Source organism: Meriones unguiculatus, chromosome 8 (genome assembly GCF_030254825.1).
Source record: "Meriones unguiculatus strain TT.TT164.6M chromosome 8, Bangor_MerUng_6.1, whole genome shotgun sequence".
Classification (NCBI taxonomy): Eukaryota; Metazoa; Chordata; class Mammalia; order Rodentia; family Muridae; genus Meriones; species Meriones unguiculatus.
Window position 1 is genome coordinate 7,250,866 of NC_083356.1, and position 20,128 is coordinate 7,270,993.

Genomic DNA, 20,128 nt, shown 5'->3' on the forward strand with positions numbered 1-20,128 from the left:
TCAGGCCTGGCTGCAATGTCTTCTTCTGTGGCCTAGCAAGGCTGTTTCTCCCTTGGTGGGGATGGGGGTGGGGTGGGAGAGCTTGCCGTTGAGTTCATGTCGGGAATAGTCCCTGTTCCCCTTATTAGAGAACACATTTGGACACTGAGCTACCATGGGCTATATTCGAGCAGGGGTTCTAATTTATATCCATGCATGGTCCTTGGTTGGAGAAACAGTCTCATGAAAGACCCCTGTGCCCTGATATATTTGGTCCTTGTGGCGCTACTGTACTCTCCAGGTCTTACTAACTCCCCCTTCTTTCCTATGATTCCCTGCACTCCGTTGAAGGTTTGGTTATGAGTCTTAATATCTGCTTTGATATACTGCTAGGTAGAGTCTTTCAGAGGCCCTGTGCTGTAGGCTCCTGTCCTGTTACTTGTTTTCTTCTATATCCAATGTCCATCCCATTTGTCTTTTTAAGTGAGGATTGGGAACTCACTAGCAAAGCCAAAACCATACAATATGCTCATGCAGGGGGAAAAAAAAGATTTAAAATTGTGAAATCCATGCATCTCACCTCCCCACGAACTTATACTCACGTCCACCCTACTCAGCTACATCACAGCAAAATAACAGGGTTTGGAACCTGTTGGAATAAAGGCAGAAATACTTAACTAATTCAAATCTCCTTAAAGATTTTTAAAGTTGATTTAATTATTTTTATTTATGTGTGTGAGTGTGTGCAGGTGCTCAAGGAGGCCAGAAGAGGGCGCTGTACTCATGGAGCAAGCATCACAGGCAATTGGGTTCTGTGTGGTGTGGGTGCTGGAAACTGAGTTTGTGTCTTCTGCAGAAGCAGGCCATGCTCTTAACCACTGTGCTGTGTCTCCGGCTCTCTTAACTATTTTCAATCATAAAAACAAAAAAGTGGTTTTCATGAGCATGCACGCACACAAGATAATTAAAACCAAACAAAAATAACTCTTCACCGTGCCTCATGTTTATTCACGAGGCACTGGCCTGGCAAGTTTGGGATGAGTGAGAATGAAGTAGATGCTGCCGAGCCACCAGTATCTGGGCTGTGTGCATATGTGATCTTTACTTCCATTTAGGTTTTGTGTCCCAGGCCTCTGGCGAATAGAGGGGAATTCAACTAACTACATTTCTACTGACCGTTGGGCAGTTATGATCGCCAGAGAGAATATGGGCCCCACGTCACCTTTGACGCTCAGGAGGGCGCAGTCTATTGACAGAGCAGGTCATACAGAAGCAGGTGAGCAGCAGACTGAGCTAGGCAGTTTTTGAGATATATGGAGACAAATTCCAGTGGAATGAGACCTTCTTAGGGGATGCAGAGATAGTTAATAAAACCACAGGAAGGGGGCAGAATCAGTCTGGGCAAAGACAACAGGAAACTGTGGGAACTAGCGTGTCTGGTAGGTGGGAGACTTTAAACTAGATGGATAGAGGATTTCAGGGAATTAGGTTTGAGATCAGACCAGAGAGTCAGGGTCAGCAATGACCCCTCCCCCTACTCCCTGAGCAAAACTCTCTTGTGCTATAAACATTTTCCTGTCTGAATCACTGTAAGAAAACCAAGTCCTGCGTGTCTTGGATTGGTACCGTCATCACACATCCAAAAATGTAGCCCACATTCCAATCCGTACTGGCCCTCACCTCAGACCCTCACCTTACACCATCTGGACTCAGCACCACCGTCAGCAAGGTCAAACATGCACACAGCACCACCACCACCAGCAGCGGCAGCTAAATAAAAGGAGGTCATGAATTTGAGAGAAAGAACAAGAGTGTGTACAGGGGATCGGCTGGAGAGGAGAAAAGGAAGATGCGAGAAACAATGTAATTGCATTTAACTTTCAATTAAAACCATGGGAAAACAAAGACATAATAATTTAAATAAAAACAGAACTGGATCTCTTCTGTCCGAGCCTGTCTATTGGTGTCATCCTTGTTCAGGTCTTGTTTAGGCATCCATGTTGGTGAGACTGCATAGCTCTCATAGCTATGGGCATAGCTATTGGGCATAGCTTCCATGGCATTCCTAGAAATGTCACTGTAACTTCTCTCTGGCTCTTACCATCTTTCCATACCCTTCTTCTGCCATGATTCTCCCAGTCTGAGGTGCAGGAATTTTGTTACAGATTGCTCAGTTGGGGCTGGGCACCGCATGGTAACTTGTTCTCTGCATTTTGCTTCCGGTGTCAGTGGTGAGTTTCTTTAATGGTCTCCATCTGTTGCAAAGAGATGTTTCTTGGATGATGGGTGAGACCTAGACTTATCTGTGGGGACAAGAATGAATATTTAGAATGTAGTTAGGAAGTTAGGATCCATACTGATTTAGTGAAATGGTGATGTTAGATTCTCCTCCAACTTTATAACTTCTCTACCCTGGGTGGTTGGAGGTAGGTCTTGTTTTGTGCTCCATCTCCAGAGTCTACGCTTGTGGTGCCTGGTATAATTCCCGCCCCGTAGCCAGGATCTGCCTCTGGATGGTCTCTCTTCATTTTGACTTAGCTTTTCTAATAGTGTTTTTGTCACAGAGAGACTTTCGATTCGTTGACGCTGCCAACTATGTCAGGTTCTTACTGCCCAATGTACTTGCTTTTCTCATAACCCATTGTGTATCCCACAGCTCATCATGAAATCACTTCCATTGCGTGGGCTTCCGGGCCCTTTCTCCTGCTGCTTCACGTTTGGAAAAACAAGCCACACCTTAGTCAGACGCAGCCTTCGCTGCTCTGTTCCATGCCCAGCTGATCTCAAGGACACAGAAAGTGGTGACATGTTAAAAATTTACTCATTCATTAATTCATTTATACCATGCCCTAGCATGGCTCCAGGGATGTGGTCCTGACTGGGGAGGCAAGGGATTGAAGAAGAGATGAACAGGGACACATCGAAAGAAGCTGAAATTGGGTGTTCTCAGACAGAGAAAATCGCAGGTACCTCAGCATTCTTTTTCATGGAGTTGAACGGGGCAGCGAGGTTAGGGCACAAAGATGAACGAGGAGGCAGGATCATTGCACACAGATACACAAGGAGGCGGTGTTTGTGACTCAGCTGGGTCAAGGACACAGGCTTATCTCACCTGTGTGGGATCTCTGTAGGAACAGTCATTCTTCTGCAAACACTGCCAGCATCCACAGAACCAGCAGGGAAGACTTTGCCATTTCCCTCTGAGCTTCCCCACCCCCAAGGAGGACGAGACCTTGTCATTTGCCCCAGGCCTGAGGCTACTGGGTTCTCACCATGGCTCTGCAAATGACAACAACACACACTCCCTCGGGACTTCACTTACTCAGGGCTTTCTCTGCATCCACACCTTTTTCTTTTCAAAGATGTGTCTTTACATGCCCTCGAAACCTATAGGCCTTTGGACAGCAAAGCAGGCAGGCTGACTGCTCAGCGTCACCTCTTGTTCTGCTTCTCCAAATGCAGTTCCCCTAAGTTCACGCACATCCCTGTAGCAGGATGCCTGCCGCAACACTCCTCCTGTTTCCATCTCCAGCCTATCACACAGATCTTCTCCAGCCTTTCTGCGCTCCTCTTGTTATCCCTGCTGCAGGAACTCCCTCAGCAAGCGAGGCAGGTGGGAGAGCTTGAGATCTTCAACCTCCCTCCCCTCCCTCCTCCACAGCCAATCCCTAGTCTCATTTTCCACTACCTAGCAGACCACCTGCTGTGGCCCCCTCTTCATTCTCTGTACTCCCATTCCCAAGAAACTAAATAGATCCTGGTGCACACCCTGATCTCCTCCCTCCAGTGGACGCTCTCAGCTCTCACCTCCAAGCCCATCCCCATTCTTAAGTATAGTATCGATTCCCAATACCTAGGAACATATTTTATCTGGAAACCCCAGTGGCCACAATTATCAGGATCTCAGGAGAATTTCCTTCCAGGCAACACACAGATCACACATTCTCCTAAGAGGCGGCAGCAGAAACAAGAGACAAAATGACCACCCAACAAAGACAAGATGGGATATCAGCACCCAGAATTGCAATTTTCCCAAACCCAGGTGCCTAGATGCTTGCATAAAGATACAATAACAGCCAGGACGAAATGTCTCACCTAGAGCCCAGCGACGCTATCACAGAAGGCCCTAAGAATTGGAGCATAGCTGAAGCGCCCGAACTGAGGGAAGTCTGCGATTGAAGAATGTAGGATCTCAAACAGGAACCTCAAAGGCAAGACTCACCAACAGAATATAAGATATGGAAGAGAATCTCAGCCATTAAAGAGACAATAGAAAGAATGGATCCATTGGTCAAGGAAAATATTAAATAAGTTAAAAAAAATCCTGACACAAAACATCCCAGAAATCTGGGACACTGTGAAAAGACCAAATCTAAGAATAACAGGAATAGAGGAAGAAGAAACCCAGGTTGAAGGCACCAAAATTATTTTCAAGAAACCATAGAAGAAAATTTCTCTAATTTAAAGAAGGAGGTACCTATCAAGGTACAGGAACTATACAGAACACCTAGTAGACTGAACCAAGAAAGAAATCTGCCTCAGAGTGTAATAACCAAAATACTAAACATATAGAACAAAGAAAGAGTATTAACAGCTGTAAGGGGAAAAGACTAAGTGTCACGTAAAGGCAGACCTGTTAGAATTGCAACTGGCTTCTCAATAGAGTCTCTAAAATCCAGAAGGGTCTGGACAGATGTGCTGTTGACTCTGAGAGACTTCAGATGCCAGCCCATACAACTATACCTAGAAAAGTTTTCCATCACTGTAGATGGAAAAAATAGGATATTCTGTAATAAACAATATCTATCTACATACCAAGCCCTTCAAAAGTGCTAGAAGAAAACTCCAACCTAAAGGAGTTAACCACCTCACAATAAAAGGATGAATAAAGACATTCCAAGGACCTGAGAGGCAAGCTGATGTAGCCATGGTAATATCTGACAGAACAGACTTCAATTCAAAACCAATCAAAAGAGATAGAGAAGGACACTATGTCCTCATCAAAGGAAAAATCCACCAAGAGGACATTGCAATTCTAAACATATATGCACCAAAGCAAGGGTACCTAAATTCATAAAAATACTACTCCAGCTTAAATCACATCGCGACTCTTACACACTGACAGTGGGAGACTTCAGAACCCTACTGTCACCAACAGAGAGGTAACTCAGACAAAAACTAAGTAGAGAAATGCTGGAGCTAACTGAAGAATTAAACTAAATGGACCTTACAGATATTTACAGGATATTTCACCGAAACACAAGAGAACATACTTTTAAGCAGTTCCTGGAACTTTCTCCAAAATTGTCCACATGCTTGAACAGAGAGTCTCATTGGCTACAAGAAAATTGAAATAATACCACATATCCTATCTGGCCCCAGGGATAAAGTTGGATACCAACCACAGAAGCAACAGAGAGCTTACAAACTCATGGAGACTGAACAGACCACTACTGAATGAACAAGTCAGGACAGAAATTAAGAAAGAAATTGAAGCTTTTTAAAAAAATGAATGAAAATAAAAACACAACATACTTAGAGAACTTAGAGAACACAGTGAAAGTGGTTTTAAGACTCTTAAGGCAAGTTCATAGACCAGGTCCAAAAGACCATCCACCAGAATCCAGTAGGCTTCATACCAGCGATGCAGAGATGGTTAAACATATGTAAATTAACACATACAATCCACCACATAAACAACTGGGAGACAAAATTCACATAATCATCAGATTCAGTAAAGGCCTTTGACAAACTCCAAATCCCTTTCATGATAAAAGTCCTGGATAGATTAGGGATACAAGGGACAAAAGGACATACCTCAACACAATAAAGGCGATTTACAGCAAGCCTGTAGCCAGCATCACCTTAAATGGAGAGACACTCAACGCAATTCCACTAAAATCAGGGACATGACAAGGCTGTCCACTCTATCTCTATCCATTCAATATAGTAGTTGGAATCTTAGCCAGGGCAATAAGACAACTGAAGGAGGTCAAGGGGTACAAACTGGAAAGGAAGAAGTCAATGTATCGTTATTTGAAGATAATGTGAGAGTCCACATTGAGTGATCCTAAAGCTTCCATCTGGGAATGCCTGCAGCTGATAAAACACTTTCATCAAAGTGGCTTGATACCAAATAAACTTACAAAGCCCAGTAGCCCTCCTATATACAGATGACAAAATGAGAAAAATAATCAGGGAAACAACGCCTTTCACAATAGCTTCAAATAATATTAAATATCTTGGTGGAACTCTAACCAAGCAAATTAAAGATTTGTATGATAAAAACTTTAAAGTCATTGAGGAAAAAAAATCAAAGATGATATAAGAAGATGGAGAGATCGCCAAGTGCTCATGGAGCTGTAGGATTAATATAGTAAAAATGGCCATCCTATCGAAAGAAATCTACATATTCAATCCCCATAACAATTCTAACACAATCTTTTCACAGATTTTGAAAGGGCAATCTCCAGCTTCATATGGAATCATAGAACCCAGGATAGCTAAAACAATCTTGCACTGTAAACTGTAGGACTTATCACCATCCCTGATTTTAAGCTATACTACAGAGCTATAGTAACAGCATGGTTTTGGCATAAAAACAGACATTTTGATCAGTGGCATCAAATAGAAGATCCAGATATAAATCCACACACTGATGGGGACCTGAGTTTTGATAAAGAAGCCACAAGTTCACACCAGAAAAAAGGACAGCATCTTCAACAAATGGAGCTAGTCAAACTGGATGGCTTTGTGTGAAAGAATGCAAATAGATCCACACTTATCACCCTGAATCAAAGTCAACTGCAAATGGATCAAAGACCTCAGCATAAAACCAGAAACACTAATCCTGATAAAAGATAAAGTGGATAATAGCTTCAAACTCGTTGGCACAGGGAAAAACTTTCTGAACAGAACATTGTTAGGACAAGCATTAAGATCAACAATCAATAAGCAGGGCCTCATGAAACTGAAAAGCTCTGTATGACTAAAGACTCCATCAGTTGGACAAAGTGACAGCCTAAAGAATAGGAAAACTTTTTTTTTTTTAACCAACTCCACATCTGATAGAAAGCTAATATCCAAAATATATAAAGAACTAAAACAAACAAAAAACAAAACAACAACAACAAAAAAACCCACAACTAGATACCAAGAAAGGCGACTTAAATGAAATTGCCACATAACGGGTAGACAGAGCCCTAACTGTCCATCTCTTGTCAGCAAATGAAGCTTCCAGCACTGGGATTGGATTACATCTAATCAAGTTGTTGGCCAAAATCCCCCACAGGAATCTCCAAACAGTCCAGCTGTTGGCAAGACTGTTGGTTGTGCTCCACAAACCAATGGCATTGCTAAAGACAACACCTACAGAACTCACTGAATGTGGCGAAGTCAAGCTGGTGGGCCTAGAGCACTTAACCCTATGTGCTCATTAGTGTCTTTGGTAGAGGAAGGTCCTCTGTGTGTTACCACGTGGTAAACACCAACCCAGCCACAAATTCTTTGATTTACAATGGTCCTGCCTGCAAAATATGCTAGCGCAATGGTGACACAAATCTTGTGGCAATAACTAAGCAATATCTGATTTGACTTAAGGCCCACTCCATGAGATGGAACTCATACTCTGCACTTCTCCGGTGACCAAGAATCTGAGACTAGATATCCCAGGGACTGAGGGTAAAACCAAATGCTACTTTTCTAAAACAAGCAAGCAAGCAAACAAACAAAAGGCAAAACAAAATGCAAACACCAAAAACATGTGGCAATAAAATGAGTCCTGAACACATTCTGCTCTACTTGTCTATCAGCCTATCGTCAGAGAAACTTCCTCCTGCAGCAAACGGGAACACATAAAAAGGCCCACTGAGACCAGACATCATGCAGGCAGTGAGAGACCTTGCAACAGTCATTCCTAAACAGGATGTGTCCACCAGATCCCTCCCATCAGAGCGTGGGGTACCCCACGGAAGAGGAGGCAAAAGACTCCCTCTGTGCATATATTATGGCTCCCAGATTGGAGTTTTTATGGATTCCTGGATGTGCAAATGAGTGGGTCTCCTTCTTGTGCCTTCTCTTAGGTTCTCTCCCCTTCCGTTTGTTTTGGCCGATTCTGATGTGTTAGTTTTTGTTCTATCTTACCATATTTTATTAATATACCACAGAAGCCTGTTTGTCTTCTAATGAGAGACGGAAAGGGAGTGGATCGAGATGTGAAGGGAGGGGGAGGGGAGTAGAGAGAGAGGAAATGGTAAACAAAATATATTATACGAGGGAAAGAAATCTGTTTTCAATAAAAAGAAACAAATTTTATCTACCAATACCAGGTTGGCTTCACCCCAGAAATGCAGGTATACTTTAATCTGCATAACGTAACAGATGTCATCTATCACAAAGTAGACTCAAGGTCATATAGCATGTGTTTACATCACTTGATACTGTCGTGGCTGGTGTTTTGGCTAGTTTTGACACAAGCTAGAGTCATTGGAAAGAGGGAAACTCAACTGAGAAAATGCTAACACCAGAATGGCATATAGGCGAGCTTGTGTGATATTCTCCTGATTGATGGTTGATACGGGAGCCCATTCCTTTGTTGGTGCTGGATAGGTGGTCCTGGGGTGCACAAGAAAGTAAACTGAGCAAGCCAGGAGGGGCAAGCCAGTAAGCAGCACTTTCCATGGCCTCTGCTTCAGGACCTTAAATTGCTCATTCAAATCCTGGTTGCCTGTGTGTGTGTGTGTGTGTGTGTGTGTGTGTGTGTCTGTCTGTCTGTCTGTCTGCTGGCCTGCCTCCCTGCTTGTCCTCAACCATCATCAAGTGGTGGCTTGTCACTCTGGCAAGAATCCCATTAGTGTTGTTTAATCATCATCTTTTGTTTCCTCTTGGTGCTCTTCATTTGTCCGCTCACCCAGCCTGGCCCTTGGCTGTACTTGCCCACATTCTATAAGATTGTTCCCCCTATTTCCAGGTCCAGTTGCCATGCTAATACTTACCTTGTCAGTCCCAAATTCAGTTTTCCTTATCACGCTTTATCAAGTATCCACGAACACATTTTTAACAATGCATTATTGAAATCTCAGAACCAATGGAAAGCATTGATGTCCCATTTATCTAGTTCATTGTAAACAGTGACACATTTAGGTTGCAGGAAGAATGCGCGTTGGAGAGGGTTAGTGGGTGGAATGAGGTAGAAAGAATGGAAGAATCTCTGAGTATGAGGAAAATGGAGGGTGCTTGACTGTGACAAGGATGGACACTTGAGGGTTATGCTATAGTTTTAATATCTATCAAATGATGCTCAGTTCAGAAGTTTGTGGGATAACTGTGGTTTGTACATAAATGGAGTTTCCAAACAAATCATAACTGAGAGGCTCAAAAGAGTACTGAGAGGCAGGAATTCAGGGTGTGGCATTGTGCATGTACACCTATTATATGGTGTGACATATGCTTACCAGCACAGTAAAACTCTGAAGTAGTACTTCTCAACCTGTGGGTTGCGACCCTGTTGGGGGTTGAATGACTCTTTTACAGGGGTTGCTAAGACCATCCTGCAATGAGTCATAACAGTAGCAAAATTACAATGATGAAGTAGCAACAAAATTAATTTTGTGCTTGGGGTTACCTCAACCTGAGGAACTCTAGGAAAAGGTGGCAGCATCAGCGAGGCTGAGAACCGCTGCTCTAAGGCAAGAGGAAACCAAAAACACCTAGAGAGCCTCCACCTTAGAACTCCTTCACATGGGATTAGCTTTTGCATGTTCTATAGTTTTTTGCAGTAAATATAAAACAACGTTCACCTGAAGGGACTATTTTGGTAAATTTGATGAAATTCATAATTCCACCAGTATCCTTGCTTTCTTGCAAGCTAGTATTTGAGGTCAGATGAGAACATTTGGTAAGATTTCCATTTGAATGAGAGGCACCTGTGACTCTGGAGGACAGACTAGGAAAAGCCTTCTGCTCAGCTGTTTCTAGAGCTTCCTCAAACACCCTCCAGGCACCTCCCACACCCCACTCTGGGCCAAGAGGCAGGAGTGGAAGACTGGTTAGAATTGATCAATGAGCAAGTGGTGCCAGGAAACCTGAACGGCCTGGAGAGAAACTGGGAAGACTCCCAGTTTCAGACAAGAGCCAGCAAAGAGACTTGAAGGGCACAGCGAAGCAATGCAGGGAAAGGCAAACGGGGCCAGCCAGGAGGGACATGTGCAGGAAAAGGAGGACATAGGAGTCCTGCCTGGTCAGATCGGGAATCATTTACAAACGCCTTTCAGGGCTGATCCAGCGTGCTGGGGTTTATTCCAGAAACAAGACTGTTTTGGGGGGAGGGAAGCTGGAGAACACTTCGAGTAGATTATATAATTTAACGGATGACGACTGGCGCAGCTGAACCTTCTCAGCGTGCCCATGTACTTGTGTTTGAAATCTGCGTTCCCCTCTTTGGAGGGAAAGAGAACTTAGGAGTTCTGCCCGAGGATCTCAGTTGTAGGTGTTGGGCTGTGGAGAGAGTCCACGGCTTGAAGTCCTTGGGATGTGTATCCCCAGGACCGAGTTACTATGCGTCAGCTAGGTTTCCAGTGGGCTGCTATAAAGGCTACGAAAATGATCTTCTTAGTCATCTTTCCATTGAGAACAGGGTCCTCATGAGCTCACCTTTTGAAAAAACAAATGCCTGATTGTAAGAGGAGGCGCTCTGAGCCTGTGAGTGGCAGGCTAGGGATTCAATGTTAGGGTTTACTCTCCGGATTCCATGTGACAGCCTATGCGAAGGCTTTGGTCTCCCTAAAGCACAGTTGCAGGGGAGTACAGGAACATGGCAGGGCCTCTTCAGACTTGGTTACTGTCAGTGGTCAGCTTGACACAGCCGAGAGTCATCTGGGAAAGCTGTCTCAGTGAGAAATTGCCTTGGGCACGTCTGTGGGGAAGAACCTGGGTTAAGGTGATTGGTGTGGAAGGTCTCATATTATTGTGGGTGGCACCGTTCCCTGCGCTCCATAAGAGAGGCTAAAGCACACAAGGAGGCATGTTCTTGTTCTGCTCATGGATGTGAACTGACTAGCTGCCTCGAACTCCTGCCTCAAACGATGGACTAGAACCTGAAATTGTGAGCTAAAATATCCCTCTCTTTCCCTGTAGTTTTTTTTTTTTTTTTTTTTTTTTTTTTTTTTGTCAGGGGATTGTATCACAATAGAGATGAAGCTAGAACGATTACTGACATCCCGATTTTAGCAGAACTGTTGTAAGCACATGCTGCTATAGACAGCACAAAAGACGCAGCTTCCTGTTGTATTTCTTTATTACCTATGCAACTTGAAGAAACACACTGAATTGATAAGGACAGCACACGACCATAGAAATAAATGAAAATACCTAAAGGACAGAATGGAAGGGACACAGACCAAGAGTGTCACTGGAACGGAGCACTGAAGTCACAGCTCAGCTGCTTGGTCGGCAACCACATCAGGAGCCACTGTGCCCACCCCTTCCTTGAGAATGGCAAGCTTTTCCCAGTCTGAATTCAGACAACGGTAGACCATGTACCACCCACGAGCTGAGAAACTCCACTGTGTCTATCACCATCGTTACAAACCAGGACAGACTCTCAGAACCTGCCTCCAGGTTGTTCTAACATCCTAGTCAGCATCCAGAGGCTCTAACAGGATGGACACTGGAGCAGGAGCAGCGCTTTGTGCAAAGCCCTGGTGTGATCTGCCTCCAGTCTGCCTCTGCAGCCCAGAGAGGAGATGGACTAGGAACCCGTTGGCTAGGCAGGCATTCCCCTTCCTCCCTAGCAGCTGGCTGATGGTCCTCCATACGTGCATCCTAACTGCTCCCCAGTTTTTACTCATCTTCTCTGAAGACTTTTATGGAGATATTTTTTCGGAGCCAGATTTCAGTACTGTCTGTAGAGATTCTCCTGAGGATCTGAGTTGGATTCCCCAGGAACAAGGTAATGGAAGGAGAGAACCAACTTCACCGAGTTGTCCTCTGATCTCACACTGGTATGTGTGCAAAATGCACACACACCAATAATAATGATATGTAAAATTGCCTGAGTGTATGCAGTAATTCTCAACTATGGAGATCTCCTAAGTGTCCACAGCCTCTCACAACCTGCAGCATTCAGAGGCAGTCCTCACAGACTTAACACAGGCCTGGAGCTGAACTGTATGCTACATTTAAACATCTTAGGTGCAAGCAGGCACAGGGTGGAACACAGTGCTGATGAACTCCTGTGATGCCTTACCGCTCACCTGCCCAAGTCCATTCCCTGTACGAAACATGTCCCATTGCGGCCCTGTTCCTGTTTCAGGAGGCTATAACATCCTGGCTGGATTTAGGAGGGATGGATTCTCTCTACAGGCCTGAGTAGTAACCAGGCAGCAGCCAAGGCTACACTTCTGATGTGGTGCTCAGAAGGCAGGCTGGACCTGGGTATTTTAAGGGCAAATATTCTTTTTGATGATAAGACTGTTTCAGAATTAAACCATGGGCCCCATGCCAGAATCAATAGCAGCGATTTTTAACCTGTAAGACCATTGGAAATATCAGATATTTACATTATGATTTATAATAATATCAAAATTACAGTTATGAAGTAGCAACAAAAGTAATTTTATGGTTGGGGGGGTCACCACAACATGAGGAGCTATGTTAAAGGGTCCCAGCTTTAGGAAGATTGAGAACAGTGGATCTACTGGCTTTTGTGTAAATGTGGGAATACATTTCTCTACTACTCATACAGTGAAAACCTACTTACCATGTCCATCGTGGTTATGAAAAAACAATCTTCTGGTGTTAACAAGCCAGTTCCTTAGGCTGATGAGTTTCTAATTACTCAGCATGGTGCAGATACACAGCATTCGGGAGAGATAATACAAGAATGAAGGCCAACTAACGCGGCTCCACTCTGATAATAAATGATTGTTTTTCTTAGACATGACATCAAAGGTAGTTTTTCCTCATTATATTCTTGTCAGAATTTAGGCAGACATCAGTTTAAATTATCAATCAGATACTGTCCTGTGTGCTGAGAATGCCTTGCTTGGTACAAAAACATCGGTGGCACTTAGCTGCAAGAATCTAGAATGACTCGTACATTTGATTTGATGGATGACTGAGCTATGTGTAGCCTTTCCTGGCAGCCGCTGGCACTCGAAAAGGTTTACTAGTGAATGGGTAGCCATGGCTAGGGCAGTGGGCTCAGAAGGCGATTTTGGCCAGGGATATTCAAGGGTAAATGATCTTTCTTGGCAAATTGTTCTTAAGACTCTTTTACACAGTTAACTAATCAGACACCCTTGGTCTTTACCACGGGTGAAAATATGTATTCAAAACCTATCTATCCATGATGATAAAGTATATGTCATTTTATTCATGAAAGGGTATGTATTTTTATAGGGGATTTTTTCTAATGTAAAGATATTTGTATATACTTTTAATATCTTAGTGGAAGGTTAAATTTAACAGGCTAGATTGTAGGTGCTAAATAACCTCTATTATATCCTTTATTATACATTTATTTATGTAATATTTGAATTTATTATACATTTATTTTTATAATATTTGAATGCCCATAGGCAGACAAACGTCTGTGGTATTTAATTTATTTGATTTAATCTTATCTTATATGGAATGACAACATGTTTTTCATATAAGATTTACCAGCATGTACATGGAAGAAATATGGAACACATATAGGAGACTGTTAGTTGCATTTATTTTGGGGAAATAGTTGGTAGTTGAAAAAGCACTTTTTCATTTTTATAGTGTAAAATAAAAAAAAATATACAAAAACAGATAAAACAGTTTAATGGATCAATAGCACTGTCTCACTTCAACAATCATAAAATTTCCTGTTTCATTGATCACCTTTATGGCCCTGTGGATTAGTTTGAAATATAATAGTCTTAGCTGTGTACACGGAAGCATGCGCGTGAGCGCGCGCGCGCGCGCACACACACACACACACACACACACACACACACACTTTCATATGCTCTAAATTCTTAAAAGCCACAAAACATTATTACATCTGAAACCAAACAGTAAATTTTAATAGCATCAAATATTTAACCAATGCTCAAATGTCCCCGGTTGCCTTTTACCACTGATTTGTTCCCATCTCATGTTATCAAAGGATCTCAGATGTCTGTTTAGTCTATAACAGTTCTTTCTACCCTTCTCAGCATTTATCAAGAAACCGGTTATTTATTGGCTATAATGTCCCACATTCTAGCCTGTGGAGACTGTCTCCCTGAGGAATGAATACGCTTTTCTATTCTATGCATCACTTGGAGACCTGGCCAGATCCACATATTATTTAAAGTTCTCAGTAAGATGACATGAGACGCTAGGATCTTGCTGGTTTAGGGTGATCTCAGCTGGATCAGTTCTGTGCCATGTAATGTCTGTATTTTAGTGTTACCTCATGTTTGGGTTGAAGGATGGAAGAAGAAACTCTCCAATGCGTTCTCAATCCCAAGCATGCTATCTACTTGGCCAAAATAAGTCACACAGCTTCGTTTAAAGTTAGGTTGGAAGGACCTAGAGACAGAAAGGCCAGTAACTGGGCCTTTGTCAGGAAATATAACATGACATTGTCTTGTGAGATAAAGTCGACGTCCATTCAAGTGTCTCTTCTTTGTAATGGTGAGACACTAATTCTGTCATTACTTCTGCATTTGTTATCTTATATACTGAGTCTTCTGTGAAGGGGTAGTTACCCATTATCAATTGCTCGATTATGCTGAAGTACAGAATAATGTTCTAGTGTGTGTGTTACTGAATTAGTACCTTAGCACTCAACACTGCAAAGGAAGCGGCAAGTTTTGTTATTGTTATTTGTTATTATTACGGATATCATTATTTAGATATCATGAACTCATGGATATTTTTAAATCTTCGGTGTGCTTCAGGTTACTGTAGTCAATATTTGTTTTAATACACAAGTCATCCCATCTTACCAGTAAGAGATCCTTCAGTTTGGTCCCTGTGCCATTTAGATGTGACCCTAGACAGGTCTCCCTTTGTCTTCTATGACCTCAAAGCTCGCGGTGTCATGGAAGCAGACTCGGGTATCTCTGAGCATGTGTCCTCATATGTTATGTGGCTCCTGAAGCCACAAGATGAGGTTTTAAACTACAGGTAGCACGTAGAGATGATATCATCTTGCCTATGCGGTGGCCAGTGCACAGCTGCTGTTTGTTTTAGTGTTCTGACCTCTCATGGTTATGGGAATAAGTATCACATCTTTGACACTACGGTTTTTCGTCACTGATAATTTATGTCTCGTTACCCCAGCCTGCCTTTCTAGGTCCAAGTGTAGACATAGCAAAGCCTTTCCCAACATCTGAAGTAAAAATAGAGAAGATTAGCTTGTCAGCAGTATTCTGAGACTGAAGCTTTGGCGTTCTCATCTGCCCTGCTCTTCCTTCCCCGTGCAGGAACGCTAGCTGTCTTCGGGTGACTTTGGTGACTCATTTTCTGCAGGGATATTTCCTCAGACGCCTTGACCCCTGGTGTCTCTAACTTCCTGAGCCCTTGGTCTGTCACCCCTTGACTGTATCCTGGACAGTCTCATTAATTTGAACTTCTTTGTCTCTGAAACCTTAGCTCTTTAAAAAATTATCCCTTGAAATTTCATCCATGTAGACAATGCGCCTTAATGCTTCTCTTCACCAATATATGTCCTCTATAGTTCCAACACTTCTTTTTTTTTTTAAATAACCCATTGATTCCAATCAATGCTACACATTTTCCCATGGCTGCGGGGGTTATTCAATGGGGCACTGGAAGCCTGCTATAGCCACTGCTTAACTCGACTCTCCCTCTCACAGTAGCCACCAACTGCATGTAGCCCGTCAACTAGGGGCGGGGCTTTGGGAGCACCTTTCAACGCCATGCTGGGATTTTCAGTTGGCTTGATATTGTGCTAGAACTTCCAGTGGGTGTGTGTTCCATTCCACAGCAATCCTCCCCACTCACTGGCTCTTCTGTTCTTTCTGAGCCTCGGAGTGGGGGTGGGGGCTGTTGACACAGATGTTCCACCCACAGTCGCTAACTGTCAGCATTTTGGTGTCTCAGCATTAACATCTGCCCAGCAACAAAAAGCTTCTCTGCTGAGGATGGGAACAGTGCATGTCTGTGGTTAAAAACTCAAATATTTAAAAGAGAGTCAGACAACGTGTCCCTGTAGCAAAACAGTAGAAGGCTCCTCTACCTTGGGCTTGAGGCATCTCTAAGCAACAAGTTTTGGTAATCTTAGTTCTTGGTGATCGTAACCATTTATTTAATAATCACTGTTACGATGGTGTTCCTGATGCACAAAGCATGTCCTATTGAGATCGCTGGTCCCTGCCTCCCCAAGATGTGTTCACCCCCTCTTATCTGCCCTCCCCACTCTGTACTGTAAGATCCATATCTTCAGCAACACACAGTGTTATCTAGGTCCCTTTGAAAACACAGCTTGCTAGAAGAACCAACTCACTGAGGATAGTTTATCACTTCTTCTTCAACTTGTAGGTCCTTTTGGAGAAGATAAGATAATAATTGTCTGCTCGCTGGGGAAAAAAATATCGCGAATTCATGTTCTTAAGCTTTAAAGGAGGCTTTTCCCACTTCTCCTCACTCACACTGACTCTATTCTCTTGTCTCTCTCCTCAACAACCAACCCCACTTTCTACTTCCTGTTAACCATGACTGTCATTTCACTCCGCTGATAGTGGCATCACTGAGCAGGATGTTCTAAAGCAAAACACAGTGCCACTGCTTTATGAGTGAGTGAGGGATAAGTGCATCATTACTAATAAGGAAACAGATCCTAAGGAGTGCAAAACCACTATCTTCAGCACAACTCGAATAGTTACCCACCTCCAACTCACTGGTTTAAAACAATAATCATTTGCTATTTTTCATGAGTTCGGTCCATTGGGTGGATCTGTTGCTCTGGGCTGTGTTGACTCATGCAGCTATCATCAGTTGGGATCTTGAGATAATGCAGCTTTTCTCTCATCTCCTTCTACCAGAAAGCACAGGAATCCAAGAGAGAAAGGAGAGGCTCCCAAGTGCTTTCTCAAGACTTCACTTCTTATCCTGGTGAGGAAAATAAATTATATGACTGGGCCCAGATGCAGAGCAGAGAAGAATGCAAGATGCAGAGCCAATCCCAACCCCATTAATTTGGGCTATAAAGGAAACCGACACACTACAAAGGAAACACCAGGAATAGGTGCCTCTAAACCACAGTTCTTAGGAACATCCCCACCCCTACTCCACAGCTCGATCACCAAGGAGATAGTAGCCACAGGGCACAAGAAACCTCTCAGAATCCACCTATGCTTCCCCAGTTTCTCTCGTGAGAGGACAAGATGTCTTCCTCTCTCCTCAACGTAAACCATTCCACTTGAACTTTGGCTGCGGCTTCACCAATCACCCCTCTCTTCTCTAGTTTTTCTCAGAATGACCTCTTTTCCCTCATCCCAAGTACTCTTCATCTCTTCTTTCTACTCCAGAGCTCCCCATTGTGGGTTGCTTCGTTGGGGCTCTGTGCAGGTACTACCATCCTAAGGTCAGCAACTACAATCACACAAGGTCCTCCCAAGATTGGGCCTACTCGTATTCCCTCACGGAGGGGACATGGGGCTCACAGACTCACAAGGCAAGGCATGAGGGGCTCTCCAGGTGGTACCACTGAGGGCCTTACAAGTAGCATGAAGCCCCATCCTTCCCTGAAAGTGTACAAGCAGCTAACAGTTGTTGACAAGGAAACAGACGTCTCTTTAACAAACGTATGCTTCTATAATTAGCTCCTCACCCGTGACCTTGAAAGTAACCCCTGGTAAACCCAGCAGTGCTTGGATTGAACCAGTTTTTTGGGGGGCTGTTGGTGGTTCCATGCCTGTGGTGAATAGATGCTTGTTTGCATCTTCCCAGAAGAAATTAATCCAATATTCCTTTCAGCCTTTCTCCAGTTTTCTCTTCCCTTTTGTTAACACTCAACAAACTGCTTTCTCCCTCTTGAAAAGGTTCTTGCTATGAGTCTCTAGGGATCAAGTTGCTATTTGTGGTCTTGGGGAACATTTCTGGGCTAACATATTAATTACAGTGGTCAAGGACACACTTTGGCAAGGGATCCCTAAGTCTTGACAGCACTACTCAATCAGAGCTATTTTTCATGAAGGTCCTATCCACATTACAGTTGCTTACTGGTCTTCTGTGGGCATGGAGGGTCCTAGGATAATTCTGCCTTTGGCATCACCATCCCCTAGGGACTCGTGGTGGCTTTGGCATCACCATCCCCTAGGGACTCGTGGTGGGTTGGTCCTCCACATCTGAAAGTGAGTGAAGAGCTTACGCATTGTTGGAAGTGGACAAGAGGGCAGCAAAATAAATTATGTCTGCCTGGATTTCATCAGCCATAGCCAGTCTGTAAGGGGGACAAGATGCATCGTGTCTGCTTGTCTTTTGGATAAAGGGAAACGCTAAGCATCTAGTCCCTCTTTACCAAGGCTCCTCAACCTTTTTCGTTATACAGCCTCAATAACATCATTGTCTGGCTCTGACTTTTGGACTTAGTCTATTTGATTTTTTTTTTTTTAACAACAAAACAACACACTGGGTAATTTGTAAAGAAAAAGACGTATTTCTTAGAGTGCTGCTGGAGGCTAGGGAGGTCTAATATCAAGGTTCTGGCGTGTTTCCAAAGCCTTCATGCACCACCATCCCTTGGCAGAAAGGCAAAGCGAGTGTGACGGATATAAAGAGAGAACTTGAAGCTTCCAATCTTTTCATAATGAACATTCACCCATTCATGAAGGCAGAGTTCTCATAGCCTCATTGTGCTCTAGCTATTTCTGTCTTCAAGTCCTTGTTGCTTTTCAGGCTTGCTCATAGTTGCTTTTTGGCTATCTGTCTCTTTAAATGTTGGCATTCCTCAGCATTTTCTTCTTGATTCATTTCTCTTCCTGCCACACATTCACCCCAAAAGACTTCCTAGACCCTAGAGCACCTCTCTCCACATGTTGGATCACCTCCCAAATGTTAAACTTTATTCCCGTCCTGCAGGGCCCATACTACCAATAGCATTGTTTCTTACTCATCAAACCAACCAACCAACAAACAAAAAAACAGAAGCAACCTTCTCAGTCCCTTAGTCTGCCGTAATTATGGGAGCCAGCCTGAATGTTGTCAGATGATTAATGGAATCCCTCACCTCTATTTACAAAATGCCAGGAGACATCCCTGTCACAGCCCTGTTCTGTCGGTGCCCTAAGTCTCTGAAACTACTAACTGTCCTCTGGAGAGTGGGCAACTTGCCCTGCTTCTGTCACCACCCAATCATAGACTCAACCTTTGCAACTTTCATCCATCCCTTCTATTTCTTTCTTCTTGTCACCAACTTTTATTAAATCCCCTATCATTTTGTATCTAGATTTCTCCAGCCATGGTGAGCACCTTGGCTGACTCAACCGTGAATCTTGACTCAGATCTTTCTTGTTATTGTCCACTAAAGAAACGAGAAGGCCTGCTTTTATCTTCATGTCCACAAAGAAACAGTCAGGTGACAATGCAGCAGGGCACCTAGGCTCATGAAGAGGGAGACAGTCAAACTAACAGGGTAAGAGAAAAACTGTGAATCCTTGTTTGGAATTTAGCTTAGCCTCGGGCTACGTATGTCTCTGAACTACCTCCACAACACTGGGAGGTACAACAGCACCGACCTAATGGTAATGTGAAGACGCTATAAATGAGCTCATTCATATGAGTAAAGTATTTGCTACCATGCCTGGCTGCAAACACAGGGAAGAAATGAAGGATTCTCCATAGGGATGACAGTGACAGCCTAATGTCTCTTCCACACTCATCTCGGTAGTCACCACTCCACAGTTCCCTTCAAGTAGTCATTTTGGAAGACTCAGTTCTCAGAAGGTTTCCAGAAGGTTCTATGTCACATAGTTCCTCAAGTGTGAAGTCCTTTCTGAGACATGGCTTTTCTCTTGCCACCAGGCTGAGAGTTCCTACAAGGCAAGGGCTAGATCTTTCCTACATATTCCTAGGGCCACTGCCATGCTTAAAACACACAGAATGTTCAATGAAGGTCAGTTGGCTAAATCAATAAGTGAACATATATTGATGATATGTATCAGCCTTG

The 20,128-nt window shown here is 43.5% G+C and overlaps 1 long non-coding RNA gene across 2 annotated transcripts in view; it reads right to left on the reverse strand.

Moving 5' to 3' along the window:
* The window catches only part of LOC132655760 (uncharacterized), a 22,017-nt gene continuing 1,889 nt past the window's right edge, over positions 1-20,128 (reverse strand). For both annotated transcript variants that reach the window (XR_009593577.1, XR_009593578.1), the window contains exons 2-3: positions 16,849-17,070; positions 1-2,282 (exon numbers count right to left, since the gene is read on the reverse strand). This is a non-coding gene — a long non-coding RNA (uncharacterized LOC132655760). The remainder of the gene's footprint in view (positions 2,283-16,848; positions 17,071-20,128) is intronic.